This window comes from Lycorma delicatula, chromosome 8 (assembly GCF_047948215.1).
Source record: "Lycorma delicatula isolate Av1 chromosome 8, ASM4794821v1, whole genome shotgun sequence".
Classification (NCBI taxonomy): Eukaryota; Metazoa; Arthropoda; class Insecta; order Hemiptera; family Fulgoridae; genus Lycorma; species Lycorma delicatula.
Genome location: NC_134462.1, coordinates 96106778 through 96122180, shown reverse-complemented (window position 1 = coordinate 96122180; position 15403 = coordinate 96106778). Strand labels below are relative to the sequence as shown.

Here is a 15403-nt window from a genome sequence, read left to right as displayed (position 1 = left end):
CACACACAAAGTATAAAGAAAATATATTGATGTAAAATAAAAGTATATATATTGGATTGCTTGGCATTTCTCCCGCTACCACTCCATTCGGTCGCCCTAAAGCATAAGACCGAATGTCTGTGCCACACACGGCAACTGAACCTCGAACAGCTTAGCGACCAGTCCACCATTTTATAGCGCTTGGAGCCATAATAATTAGCTGGTGGTCAGCCGTACTCAGGGTTAGCTTTCCACGGCAATGCGGTAAGAGTTTTTTCCTTAAGTAAACTACGGATGCCGGTTGACAAAGCAACTGCATCCAGGAACTCCCACACGTTCAGACAATGCAGCCACACATATTGACTCGCCTTCTCCTTCGCCCTCCTCGAACACTGGTTCAGATAATGTTGGTTCGAAAATGGATGTAGGGGTGACCACCCGGGAGGGTATGAACCCAATCATTGAAGAGTTTTCACAAGCCGGGTGCAGGCCTGGTAGCTCTGCCCCATTGGCCCATGCATGATGTTTTGACGGAATAGAAGGGTTGTTTTCCTATTTAGCAAACCCTAAGAGTACCAGTGCAGCTACCAAGGGGAGCTTATTGCCTCGTCTAGAATTCCTCCGAGCAGCTTTCACAGCTCTCGTGAATGGTTTCGAAAATATTGCCTCAAAGCTTAAGGAAGTAACCGTAGTTCAGAAACCGGCCCCGGCGCAGCCGCATAGGTATACTGAGGTGCTTAGAGGCATACTTAATTACTATTTGAAACTTAATATATTTTCAAATACAGTTATAAAGAATACCTGGAATGTAAAATCATTAAACGTTAGTTAAAACCATTCAGGTGGCAATTAACAGCTTAGAAAGTAGCATAGTTAAGTATACCTGATTACATTTTTGAAGTCATAACTTCTTTTTTCAGAAAATCTTTGAAATTTATTTAAGATAGTGCAATTTTAATTGAAAATAATAAGGATTAAAGCAAAGCAAATCTAATTATCAATTAGAAATTCTTATTTTTTTGTAAAAGATTATTAATTAAATTAAACAAAATTTCTATTTAAATAAATATATCGAAAGTAGTTTAAAAGTATAGAATGTAAAAAAAACTATTAACTCAAAAATTGAAACTAAATGATTCAACATTTATAATATAAAAAGATATCTTTAAACAATGATACGAGTTGAAGAAAAATGTAAGTACGGTAACTTTGTTGGTAGTAGTGACGTAATGTTAGTGACGTAGTAGTAAAGTAATCTTTACATTAAAAGCGTATATTGCGTAATTGTATTTGGAAGCTGATGTGTGATCAGATTCTGCTTTCGTCCCATACCATTTGGTTCTTGCTGCAATCTGTCAAAGCAACTGCATGTGTCAAAATATGTACTGTTACATTGAAGAAAAATTATATATGTTTATTAATTGCTTCCCCATTATCGGTGTAAAAACCAAAAATAAAACTTATATTTTAACTTATCTAATACGTACAAGTTTTTGATAAGTTATTAATCTAGTATCAGTGTTATTAATGATTAACGTTGTCATATTCAATAAATTGCATTATACATACAGAGCCGTAGTTAAAATTAATAAAATTCTCTAGCGTATTCGCTGTGTTAAGTAGTGTTCTATATGAATCAACAGTTTAGGAAGACTTCTACATATAAACTATGTAAGTACTTCTGATAATAATATTTTATATTAAGAAAAATAATACACTATTAAATAATGTTATTTGGACGTAGGTTAATGTTAATTACGTGAACGTTAATTTATTAGCAGAATTGTGAAAATTTAAAAACTAAACGTTTTGACATTTACACACTTATAAAGCTTTAAAAATTACCATTTTTAGCTTAGCCAAATATGTTTTTATTCTTGTAATTTAAGTTTAAACTGTATAAAATTTATATATATAGATTACTTTATAAAAATACAAAATAAAAATGCGTACTTTTAAGTACCAATAAAATTGAAGAGGGGGTTGCTGATTCTTTTGAAGACTAATTTTTGTTTTTTAAAATTATTTTTAAATTAGAAGACTATTTTTTTTTCTATTTAAATGATATAATTGCAAATTATTATTTCTTTTAAATATGAATATTTTATTGAACTTCTGTTTTTTGTTTTATAAAAGTTATGTTTTTGTTAATAAGAAAATCTTTTACCTGTGTTTCCATTTAAGTAGCTATTTATTTTAGAAAGGTAAATTGCCTTTGTTGTTCAGTATCAAATATTTTACTAACATTTTTTTCACTTTTATAAAACATACATTAAAAAATTAAAAGGAATATAATGTTAAAGTTGCAGAAAATATTATTTAGTTTTATATATCTTGTTAATGTATCAAAGTTAACAGTGATAACCTTTTTTCTTTGAAAACATAAACTTTTGAACAGAATTTGATGAGATTTAAAATTTTGACATATTTTTAATTGTTCCTGTGGTCATGTTCAATGACTGGTACTGCCATTGTTTCATCCTGGATTCAATTGATGTTATTATTGGCAATTTTTTTATATTAGCAAACATCTCTTTAGAATGTGGTCAAACATTATGTTGGATTTAAATGTGTATTCATTGTGGTCATTGTTCTGTTTTTGTGTATATATATTTATTAAGAGTGTTGTCTTTAGTGTCTGTGTACCTTTTCTTCACTTATCCCATGTTATTGTTTTTACCTTTTTTTACATTAATTCATACCATCCTGTTTTTTCTTAATTTTCTTCATGTGAGTGGTCTCATAAAGCCATTTCTTCTTTGTTTTTTGTGTTGCTCTTCTTAATTCATTATTCAGTTTTTTCCACGGTCTCTTATCTTCATTATATTTCTTGTAAGACGAAGAAAAAGATAATAAGTTGGTAACCTTGGCTTCCTTAACCAAACCGATGATTAGTGTTTTATTGTTTTTTATGGAATTTTTCATATTCACACTGAATTCATTTGCTCTTTGGCCTTTATTTATTTCCTTCAATAAAATAAATAAAAGAAAAGTAAATAAATACTTGTATTAAGAGCCTTTTCACAAACATTTAGATATAAAGTATTTTTACTTAATAGCTTTTTCTGATTTCATGAAGAAATATGGTTAACTTCTTCAGTTACATTGATAAAGCTATGTTTTAAAATCATATTTATTGTATTTGATTCATTTTAGATTATTTATTTTTATCTTTTGAATCAAATCTTATCTTTCAGTACTTTATATCCCAAACAAGCTGTTTATTAGTTAACCAGTTTATTATAGTTATAAAATTATTATTAGTCTGTAAAATTTCACATATTTATTAGCCTAATTGTGTTTATCATTTTACAGCATTAAATGTATAACTGTGAACCTATTTCAAAAATAAAGTAAACCGATTTATTTTAAGCCAATTAAATGTCAGTCACAATATATAATTAATTATCTAACTTTTTTTAACCGTTTTAAATAATGTTTTTGAACTTTTCATTTTATTTTTGTTAAGGATGTCTTACATTTTCTTTAATTTTAATTATTTACATCAGCTAGTAAAATTAACTATTTCAGAAGCATATTATTGCAAATTACCATTATACAACCAGTGTTACAATGCATATTACTTAGTCCTAGAACAACCACGAAAAAAACAAAAATATGACAGCAAACAGTCTTATTATAATATAATATTGATTAATAAACATTATGTAGCACTTATGTTGTCAAGAGCAAGAAAAATACAATATTTGCACTAAACCACAGTTAATTAATTATATTCTATTAAACTATATTTAAAATAATTCATCAACATCTTCCTATTAGTAATTTAGGATATGATAAAATAACAATTTTAAAAGTCTTAATTATGAAACATTTGTGCATATATATTACAAACAATAAAATCATCATTATAATTAAAAGTGAATAATGATAATGTCTTACTTATTAGGCTTCAGTTTCCATTTTTAACAAATGACTGGCCTTTTTAAATATCTCTCCATCAATTTATTTTCAACAAAATTGTAAGATTTTCTTTTACAAAAGTAATAAAACCAAAATGGTTGTAATTATTACTTTAGTTAATAAACTCTGAATTATGTTTATTATTGTTTGAGGTGTACAAAAAGTTGTACTTAAATTATTTGCATTTCCATCTTCTAAATTTGTATTTTGTATATACTTGATATATTTAAATAAACAGAAGAATTATATTTACTCTTCCTCATAAAAAAAAAACAAATTGCTCTCTTCACCGTAATGTTAAAAAATATTACCATTAATTACACTTCAAAAAAATGGTTTTAATACCATTGTTTTTTGTGCAATTCAAATAATTTCTCTCCTAGCATTCAATAAAAGTGTTACAGACTTGATTTTACATAAAATTTACTTCTATAAATCATTTTAATAGATACACACACCCCCTCTTCTAAGCGGTTATATAAAATAAACAATCAAAAAATTCAAATAAAATTTAAAAAACGCAATAATGTTAAATTTAAACAAAAATTACTTTTTAACCAAAATTAAATTGAAGGTCAGCATATTTAGTAACGCTAATTTAAAGAAAACCTGATTAATGAATTATAAAGCCTAAAGTACCTTACCTAATATCTGTTTTTCTTTAGTTTTCTTCTGAATCATCCTCAGGAACAACTCTTTTCATTCCCCAACAGTAATCGGCAAGCATCTTTAGACCATTTTCCCTGGAAGCACGTTTCCATCTCTGATACATCCTAAGAAAAGTGTTCATTGTGCTTAACAGTTACGTTGCTAAAAAGTGGAAAAAATTTCAAATGTCAATGTAAGATATGTAATTTTCTTTAGACATATTTCTATTTGAAGTCGCTTTCTTGATTAAAATTATTTCCTCTGTTAATTTTATTTCCTCATTTTTTGTAAAATCTTGTTTTTTGTAATAGTTGTCTTTATGTTTGTCCCAATTTTTATTTCATATCATTCATTTTTTTTGGTCTTTATTATCCCATTTTTTCTTTGTTTTCTGTACCTCACCTTACATTTAGACACAACTATATTGTGGTAAGAATCAGTGTCTATTCCTGGATGTAATTTACATTCCATAATTTAATTTGGAAATCTCTCCTAATAATTATAATAGTCTAGGAGATGGATTTCACAAATATATATAAAACTTCTTTTTCAAAAAGAAATCCTCTTGACTGCCAGTTTATATATACAGGGCGGTGTTGGGAGTCTTACACATATCACCAGTGGCAGCGACCCAATGGCCCCTAACCACCTCCATGCGTAGGCTATCCCTATCCTGCCCACCATGCATGCTTTGGCAGAACACATTATCCACGATAATGTAGCCTCCCTTCACAGTGGAACTTCTTCCTCTCTACGTCTATTCACTTGTGGAGCAACCGGTCTAGTAGGGGTTCGATCTACAACACCACAATAAGAGGAGGAGGTCGCTGTCTAGATCCAATGTCAGAAACACTATAGATCAGGTCATTGTCGGTCCCAAGCCGATGGGTTGGAGAGTCCTGCACACCTTGACAGTAGTGACGACCCCAAGGGAGCCCCCAACCACCTCCTTGTACAGGCTGTCCCCTCACCATCCGTCATATGAAGGCTAGCCCTAGTGTAATAATTCCTGTGACATCTTGGTTTTGAGGATACCCTCGACCAAGGCAGCCACATCTCACCATGATATTTCGCCGGTCAACGTCGTCTTCAGCAGATTATTTTCATCAAGCCTACCAACACCAGCGAAGCACCAGGATGTCTTGCTATCACCAATTTATACTTAGTTAAAAATTCTGAAGGTGTAGTTCTAAGTTTTTAATCTAGCTCATACTATCTTGACTATTTTTCCTTCTCTTTATTATAAAATTAATACATAAATAAACCTCTGTCGATCGGATAATGTTTAATTTCTCTCCATAGGTGAAATCTGGTTTATTTAATTCTATTGGTAAGCTGTATTCAAATCTCACTCATGTTCAAATCAAATCAAATCACAGCGGTAGTTCAATGTATATTTGAATGAATTTTTGCATTTTATTGTACGATCAAATGAAAATTATTCTTTTGATCCATTTTTGTCTAAACATCAACTCCAAGGTGATGTTTGATGCCTGCAGGGTAATTAGACGGTTAAATAGAGTCTGAAGGTATGCTGAGAGCAAGTCTGGTTCTAGCAGAGAATACCAGGTCTGAGATATTGCTTGGTGATGGGATGGAGATGAATGAGTGGTGTAGTTTTGTCGTGGTAGTAGATTTCACTAAGGGAAAAGACTGCAAAGCTTGAGTGTTATCGAGCATCGCTTAAGATTAACACGGTGACAAAGCTTGACTTGGCAATCAATGCGGTGGGTAAATAAATGCCTTCTCACAAGGTTGCCAAGTATGTCGCAAGGAGAGCTGATCAGAGGTACTCTTTCCGGCTGGTGGCAGATAGAGCTGCTAAGCAAACAGCTACGGGTGGAGTCAAGGGTAGTGTTCAACAAATGGATATGGTGCCAACCCAAAACAGGACTCTGGTTAGAGCAGAGTAACATTCTTATGCGGTTTATCTTTATTAATTATATCTTACTAATTCCATCAAAACATTTTTCTATAATTTGTCTGTCTCCTTGAATAATTTCTTCGATCTATGATTCCGCAATTATAACTGAAACTTTGATCGATCATTCATCTCCTCCTCATGTTAATTATCAAATCAATCTATTTTGAAACTTTCAGCCTATTTTAACTTTAAATCTTATCACCAAATTTTTTATTCAAAAATGCTTTTTTCAAGAAGACTTATTGAATAATTATGATAGTTATATAAACAAGAGTATTTATTATTTACAGATTTAACCGTTTACACAGATGCTCCAAACTAATGATGTTATGATTTTGAAAGTAATACAGATCTATTTTCTTTTTTTCTTTTTGCAATTGTACTGATCGAGGACCAGACCCACTTTTGAAGCATTAGTCAGTCCCCACCCAGTGAGAGGTCGCCACCTACGCAAAACGGTCTTACTGACATTATCGGCCACATAATTGCAATTAGTTGCTCAGTGCAATTTCATATACTGAAACAATCTTATGCACCACAATATATTTTATATATATATTATATGTGTGTGTGTGTGTGTGTGTGTGTGTGTGTGTGTGTGTGTGTGTGTGTGTGTGTGGATGACTTAACATACTCCTGAAAGTAATTTCTTACATATAAAGACCGAAAATACCTTTTTAGAGAATTGTACATAATATACTGAAAACTACTATGACAAACACATAATATGCAAAAATAAAACAATAAAATTCACAACAATACAACATAAGTCCCGACCTGAGTACTCACCTACATAATACATGAAAACATGATTAATAAAATACACAAAATACATGCATAAATACCAAAGATGCAATATCATGTATATACATAACAATCAATACGCTTAATACATACAGAAACTAACCTCGCCCGACTACATATATCTACATATATACAATACTATGATAATAATGAAATACACAACAATAAAACACAAACCCCAACCAAAAAAGAGCACTACATCAACTACGACCCATGCGAAGTACTCCTACTCGCCGTCCTCTGCCTCTCTTCCACACACAATAGCTTCAACTATGGCAGTTTTACCCCACCACGCTACTTCCAAGGCAAGCATCTTCGGGACTACATTCCCGACCCTTAACTCCCCAAACTCATCTCACTATTGGGTGCCACACCCTAACATAACATATTCTTAGGAGTGAATGACCCCACAATACTGGCATAGGGGAGAAGCTCTCTTCCCACTTAGCCCAGTTAAACAGATGCACTGTACCTTCCAGAGGTATTTGAGATACTTGGGATTGCAGTGAAGCTAAAGTAGCTCCACTACTCAGGTGCCCCTCCCATGCACAGTTATAACACTGCTTCCGGTGGTCGACCACGTTGCACTTAGCTGCAAAATGGCCTGATTCACCACAACAAAAGTAGCGCCCTCCTACAGGAGATCCTACGGCAGATGAAACAGATTTTAACTCTGTGTTTGTCCAACAAATCTCCTGCAATGGCCACCGCATAAGAACAACCGTCTGCTCTAACCACTAGAGTCCTACTTTGGGTTGGCACCATATCCACTCATTGAACACTACCCTTGTCTCCACCCATGGCTGTTTGCTTAGCAGCACTATCTGCCACCAGCTGGAAAGAGTACCTCCGATCGGCTCTCCTCGCGACATACTCGGCCACCTTCCAAAGGCACTTACCCATCACATTACCGATCGCATTGATTGCCAAGTCAAGCTTTGTCACCTCGTTAATCTTAAGCGATATTCAATAACACTCAAACTTTGCTGAGTCTTCCCTCTTGATGGAATCTACTACCACAATGAAATTACGTCGCTCATTCATTGTCATCACATCACCAAGCAATACCTCAGGCCTGGTATTCTCTGCTAGAACCAGACTTGCTCCCAGCTTACCTTCAGACTCTAACTGTCTAAGTAATTTGCAGGTACCAAACACTACCTTAGAGTACCCACTACTATTTTCATTAAGATCCAACACATGGACCACATCACTCCTCAGAGCACTGGTGGCATCGGGTTCACTCACACGAGTAAACCACTCCTCCCGCCAGAATCTCTTGCACAGGACAACTACTTCCTCCTCGTCGACCCTCTCGATGACCAACACTCTGCTGGAGCTTCAGGACAATGTCTTTAATCTCCTTCTTAGTTTTGGTGTTCTCTTTTACAAGCAGGGTCAGTTTCCTGACTTCTTTATCAACCACCCTGACTGCCTTCAACACCTCAGTGTCAGATCCATATACCCCATAAGATCCACCATCTTCTTCCCAGGCGCTGACTCCTGAATTCAACTGGACTACCCTCCGTAGCAGATGCCCTCTGCAGCCTGCCTACATATGGGAGACCTAGACAGGCTTATACGTGGCCTAAAGCCGTTGTCCTGTAACATTTCACAGCAAAATATCCATTGGTCACACACAAACCATCTGTCGACCACGGTCATGTTGAAGAACTGGCCAATATATTCCACCTGACCTCAACTAAGAACAGATGTGTTTAGATATACTTTTAATTAAAGATGTTTGTCTCTTATGCACTGAAAGATTATTTATTATAATACATTATATTTCTTACTTTTATTTATAATATTTATACAAAGTGTGATGTCAATAACAAAAAATATTAATGTTTGGGTGCTTCTTGTTCAGTTTTCATTGTCTACACACCATTCTTTTTTTTGCTCATGTGATCATTGTTCTGCAGTACATATATTGGACTTCACCATCAGTAGCATATTTTATCAAATTACAAAAGAATTCTTTGATGAGTTTAAATAAACTTCATAGAGAAATACTGAATTGATTGTATAAAATATTATAATCCATTTAATTAAAATTCTGCAAAAAAAAAAATTTCTTAGTATATTATGAATTTTTTAAAATAAATTACAGTAATAAACAATTTATGTAGAATTCAAAGTTCATTATTAATTATTATTATTATTATTAATCATGCATTTCATTATTATTACTACATGTATTTTGGGAAAGAGCAAAATACAAAATTAATTTTTGTCGTTGCCAGGGGAATCCAACAACCTGGTAGATTTTCCAAGATGGAGGAGTTTACTACAGAGTGGTTATGTCTGAAAGGAGGTAGTGTTTGTCATATTATCTGCTCATACTGACTTACAGTAAAAGTACACGTGTGATTGCAGGTAAAAAAGAAGGAAAAATCTAGTTATTGAAAATGTAATAAAAAGTAAAATAAGATAAATAATGGTAGATTAAGCATTCAATCAACCACAAGGATATGAAGACTCCAGGAGTAAGCAGCTGGAGCCCACCTAGGTCATCACCTGCCGATGACTCCTGGTGAATGTCAGATCCTGCTGCTCAGAAGCGGGCAGTACAAGTATCCCGCACCTATCACACAGGAACCGTGTTCATGCCATGCGGCCAAGTCCAGTTCCTACGGGAAGAAGGGGAAGGTTTTTTAAAAGGTGTGAGTCCACACTACCATCAGATCGCGCCTGATGACAGCTGGAAGAGCTTTTCTCCCCCTACGGAAAAAAACTGTTGAATAAGGTTTTCAACAAATATCTGCACTGCATCTTATGATTTTTTTAAAAGTGACCAATTTAATATCCTGGAGAAAGAATTTATATCTGTTTAAATCACTTGATTATCTTGTACTTAGTTAATTTAATTGCTTTTTGTCTGTAGAGAAATATAATTTAATAATCATAAAATTTTATAAAGATTGTACTAACCATCATACTCGTGCTATTATTAGTAAAGTTAGTTTCATTTAAGTAAATAATCACTTTGCCGGCCTCCATGGCGCGAATGGTAGTGTCTTGGCCTTTCATTTGGAGGTCTCTGGTTCGAATCCCGGTCAGGCATGACATTTTCACATGCTACTTGTCATTCATCTCATCCTCTGAAACAATAATTAATGGTGGTCCTGGAGGTTAAAAAAAAAATAGAGTAAATAATCGCTTAGAGAATGAGTAATACACAAAGTTCTTCTAGAATTATCAGTTTATACAAATTCTGTTTTAATCTAAATGAAAATAAAAAAAGTTTACAATGAAAAATGAAGTTTAATGAAAATGAAGTTTAAAGTAAAATGAAAATGTAAAAAGTTTAAAAATTATTGCAAATAGTAAAAGCTGGTGTTTTGTTATTTTAATTGCGAAATTGTTTCAAATAAAACCAGTTTATTAACTAAGTTTGAAGATCAGCACGATTAGTTTTAATAAATATTAAAATATTGATATTAAATATTTTAACATTTACTATTACAGATATCGCACACTTATTCTAACCTATTTTCAACCGTATTTTTCAGCAGCTATAAAGACAGAATTCATCCACTGGATGATATCAAGCTAGAAATCTAGTGAACGGTTAGGCTTAAATAGATAGGGGTTTTTTTAAATAGATTAACATTTTTTCAATGTTAATAATTTACTGTTTTTGTTAGGATTCAATTAATGGTGGGTATTCTATAGGGAAACTCAGCCTGAGTCTAATAAAAAACAAATATTAAATGGCTAAAATATAACTGGATTTAGATCATCTTGAGATATAGTATAATAAAATTTAATTTAACAGTATTATTTTTCCAATAAACTAGATGGAAAAAACACAAACAAAACTGGATTATTTAACTTTAATTCTCTTTAAAGTAACAATTTTTGGAACACAGTACTTACTTCTTGTGTTTATATTTGAAATAATTTTTTGCATTGCTGCCTTGCTGCCAAAGCAACAGCATTGCTGTTGCTTTTCTTTTCTGTTTTGCTTGAATTATTTAGCTAACTTCCCACATTACATTTTTTTTAAGATGTCACAACCGCTTTAGTTTTTAATTACAAATTCTATCCATCATTCTACTTGCACCACAACATTTCCTCATAATTTATAATTTTTATTCTTTAGCTTGTTAGTTTTTCCTGCATGCTGTTCTGATATTCTATAGCTGGAGTTCCTGATTTTAATGTTTTCTCTCTCTTAGGGCAATTTATGTCTGTAAAAAGAATCAAGTAAACCCTATGAGAAATTTCAAACTTAGTAAACAGGTGGTTATTTTTTTAACTAGAGATCTCCTAAAAAAGAGAAGTACTTTCTACTTGTACAACTAGTATTCTTCCCCAAACTTATTTGTAGGAATATTGAATCGGTGCACTTATTAAAATAAACCGAGTAACTTAATGAAAAGAGATATTAAAAACAGATTTGAAAAAAGGAGAACTAAAATTTTCTTGTTCTCACAATCTGTTGCGCCTAAAATGGCCATACAGAAAAATTGTTGTGATGCTGTTTTCTCTGCATAAAAATCCCTTGTGCAAAATCTTTACAACTATTAAAAAAAAATTAAATTAAAAACTAGTACACTTGATTCACCTTGCGACACATAAAATGTTCCACATAGTAAAAATCTTCACAAGTCTATTATTAACAAATAAGGCTATGTTAATAGGCTAGTTGACTGTTTTTGAGAAACCGGTTTATATTATGCCTCACGGTCTATTTTATTAAAATATAAATGTTATACATAAATGATCATTTACACGACGTATTTTGCATTTTTATAAAGTAATTAAAGTTTTCCACCAAAACTCTCCAAACTGTCATCGCCTCTCCTATGACACCACACCTTATAAAACAATCAGATGTTTAGTCTAGTGGAGTCTTTAAGATGTTTCAAAAATTACCGAGTCTAAAATGAATTCAAAGTTTTACAAGTACTCTGTAGTGCCTCAGTGTAAAAGTACTACCGTTAAAACTCCAAACAAATTGTTTATTTAACTGTATATATGTTATATGTTAATTTATTTAGTAAGATCCAAATTGTGAACAAAATCCTTCATCTTTGGGCGGCTATAGATTCTAATCTTTAAAGACCGGTGAAGAAATTGTATTAATTTTTTCTGTATGCTAGGTGGATGAAATTTTATCGTCTAGTAACACAGATTGAAGTTTTAAAATAGGAGTATCCTGCCCGTGAAGCACAGGTCTTAATAATGTCAATGGTAGATTAATGAACTGAATAGCATCTTTTTTTTTAACTATAGATATTTTGCAAACAAAAAATAGAAATTATTTTGTTTTTCACACTATACCATTCGAATACCGATCGGCATAGGTGAATGAATCCCTTTGTATTACTGTACTTTGTATTAAATTTTCTGCACAAGATATACAGAAGAGATGCAAAGCCCGTGGTTTTTTATTTTTTTATTTTGTAAGTTCATTTTAAAATATGCCAATCAAATTTTGCTACACCTCATTACTTTGATTACACCTCAACCACTTATACTGTCTGGTATAAGTTTGTTACACCGTCCAAAGTATTTGCTCAGCCTTCTGTTCAGATTAGCAATTTTTAATGTCATGCAAAGAAAACTCATGTAACAGAATGCAAACCAAGACAGATTACTTATAAAAGGGGATCCAGCGAGTTTGCTAAATAACAGTTAACTTACCATGTTAGCAGTGCTGTTGGTGGAAAGCAGCCCATCTTTAATAGCCTACCGATGTGGTCTAGCGGTTAACTCATCATCGCAAATCAGCTATTTTGAAGTTAAGAGTTCTAAGGTTCAAATCCTAGTAAAGGATTTGAACCTAGACTTTTATACAGATTTGAATACTAGATTGTGGATACTGGTGTTCTTTAGCGGTCGGGTCTCAATTAACCACACATCTCCGGAACGGTCGACCTGATGCTGTACAAAACTACACTTCATTCACACTCATACATATCATCCTCATTCATCCCCTGAAGTAAATACCTTACGGTGATTCCGAAAGCTAAACAAAAAAAGAGAGAGCCCATCTTTAGTATGACATAAAATAAAACTTGTACTAGACTATGGCAAATGCAGATTTAAGATGCTTACATAATTAATATAATGTTCTATAGTGAATACAGCAACTCTTTTACTACTAAAAATAGGGTAACAACAAATACATCTAAAATATAGTATTGTGGAAAATCTTTACAAATAATTATTGAAAAAATTCAATTTAAAACTAGCGCCATCGATTCATCTTCAGACATATAAAATGTTCCATATAGTAAAAAAATCTTCACAAGTTTGTGTTATTTATAATAAATAAGACTAATTAATTATACTTGTTTATTTTTACTAAAACTGTTTAAACTCAAATGCAGTAGTCTGTGAAATGTTTTACCATTTACGATGTCAAAAATTAAAATTGTCTTACAAAAAGAAACCCCTTCAGTTATTTTGTAAAATACATCTGATCATGAGGTTTTATATTGTTTTTCTATAATCTAATTAAATTTAAAATTATACTCACTCATGTCATCTAGATGTTGATTGTGTTAATCTTAATCCGATCAATATTTTGACTTTTGAAATTAGTTTTTTCATCATATTTTTTGTTATACATTCATCACATGTACAATTTTCTAAGCGTTACTTTAGTATGTTGTTCCAGCATTAAGTAGTTGAAATATCGCAATTTTCTGTAGCTGAAACAAACTTGAAACAATCTGGAGAAATATTAGTATAAAAATAATAAAATAGATTAACAAGTTATTAATATTTTAATTCTTTTGGAATCCATTTTTCCTTTTTTATTCTTCATCACACCATTTTTTTCAACATCGATTAGTTAAAATATGACATAATCTATACCTGAAACAAATATTCTGAAACAAAATTAGTAAAAATATCAAGGCGGTTGATAAAAATACAGTTCGGTGTACTTGAAATATACATACATAATAAATAAAACAGTACTTCAGAAAATTCCGATCAGGTTAACACGGCTTAACAACATGTACTTAATCTAATCTTAAATAAATAAAAAAACAATATTAAAATAATACCCCGCTTTATAATCGGGCCTACTGTGGACGGGGTATGGAACGCGAACGCGACTTAACATAATTAATTCTAACTTAAAATATATAATGAACCTGTAAAAAAACACAACACATATAACATAATTAAAAAACAATTACAACCTACTGAGGGGCCTACTGGGGAAACGTGATTTTTCCTTAATTCTAACATGCAAATTTAGTCTAACATGCACATGTTTGTAAAACAAAACAAGAATATATAATTACCTGAAAAGAAACTTAATTCTACTGGAAAAGGAGCACCAGTTACGAAGTAAGTAGTCCTCCCTTTAATCGTTATTATAAAACTAAATAGTTAAGCCGCATTAACGCTGTTCACTCTTAACCTATGTAAGTAATCGTTGTCGTACCTGCAACAAAAGATAAAATAAACGATGTTAGTATTATATATGTACCGTTAGTAACAAAAATTTATTTATTCAGTAGCATTAAGAAAATACATACTATCTAATCGATAGCTATTCTATAGCGATGTTATAATTCAATTTTATTATTTAAGAGTTATTTTAAAAGAGTGGAAAAGAGCTTGTGTATCTATTTATTGATCTAAGAAAACAAGACCGTTTATCCAAAATACTTAATTAAAAGGAACATTGTTAATCGTTATAATAGAATTAATAGTTAAACTGTAACTTAACGGTTCAAGAAAGTAATTTTAATAAAAAGAAATAAACTAGTATTCTTTATCACGTCATTTTATCTTTATTTAATTTTGAATCGAACAGAATAGAATTTTTGTCTTTTAATATTTCATTATGTTTATTAATAACTTTTTATTCATTTTTTGATTAATAATAAATTAAAAGAAAATTTTTCATTACTAAAAGATTAATTAATTAATTTGGTTCTTTATATTCGGAGAACTTTTTTTTATAAATACTTTTAATAATAGCGATACACGTAGAGTATTTTTATAATTAAAAAAATGTAGCAAATTAATAAATGTTAAAAAATTTATTAAAAAGTAAAAATATTTAATTATTTATTTATATTGATGAATATTATTATTTTAATAATACATTTACAATTATCAGTGGCAGCTTGTAACTAAAATTAGGTG

The 15403-nt window shown here is 31.5% G+C and overlaps 1 long non-coding RNA gene across 5 annotated transcripts in view; it reads left to right on the top strand.

Annotated features, from left to right (window-relative positions):
- Positions 1-1279: 1279 nt before the first annotated feature.
- The window catches only part of LOC142329460 (uncharacterized), a 39331-nt gene continuing 25207 nt past the window's right edge, over positions 1280-15403 (top strand). For all 5 annotated transcript variants that reach the window (XR_012757512.1, XR_012757511.1, XR_012757510.1 and 2 more), the window contains exon 1: positions 1280-1650. This is a non-coding gene — a long non-coding RNA (uncharacterized LOC142329460). The remainder of the gene's footprint in view (positions 1651-15403) is intronic.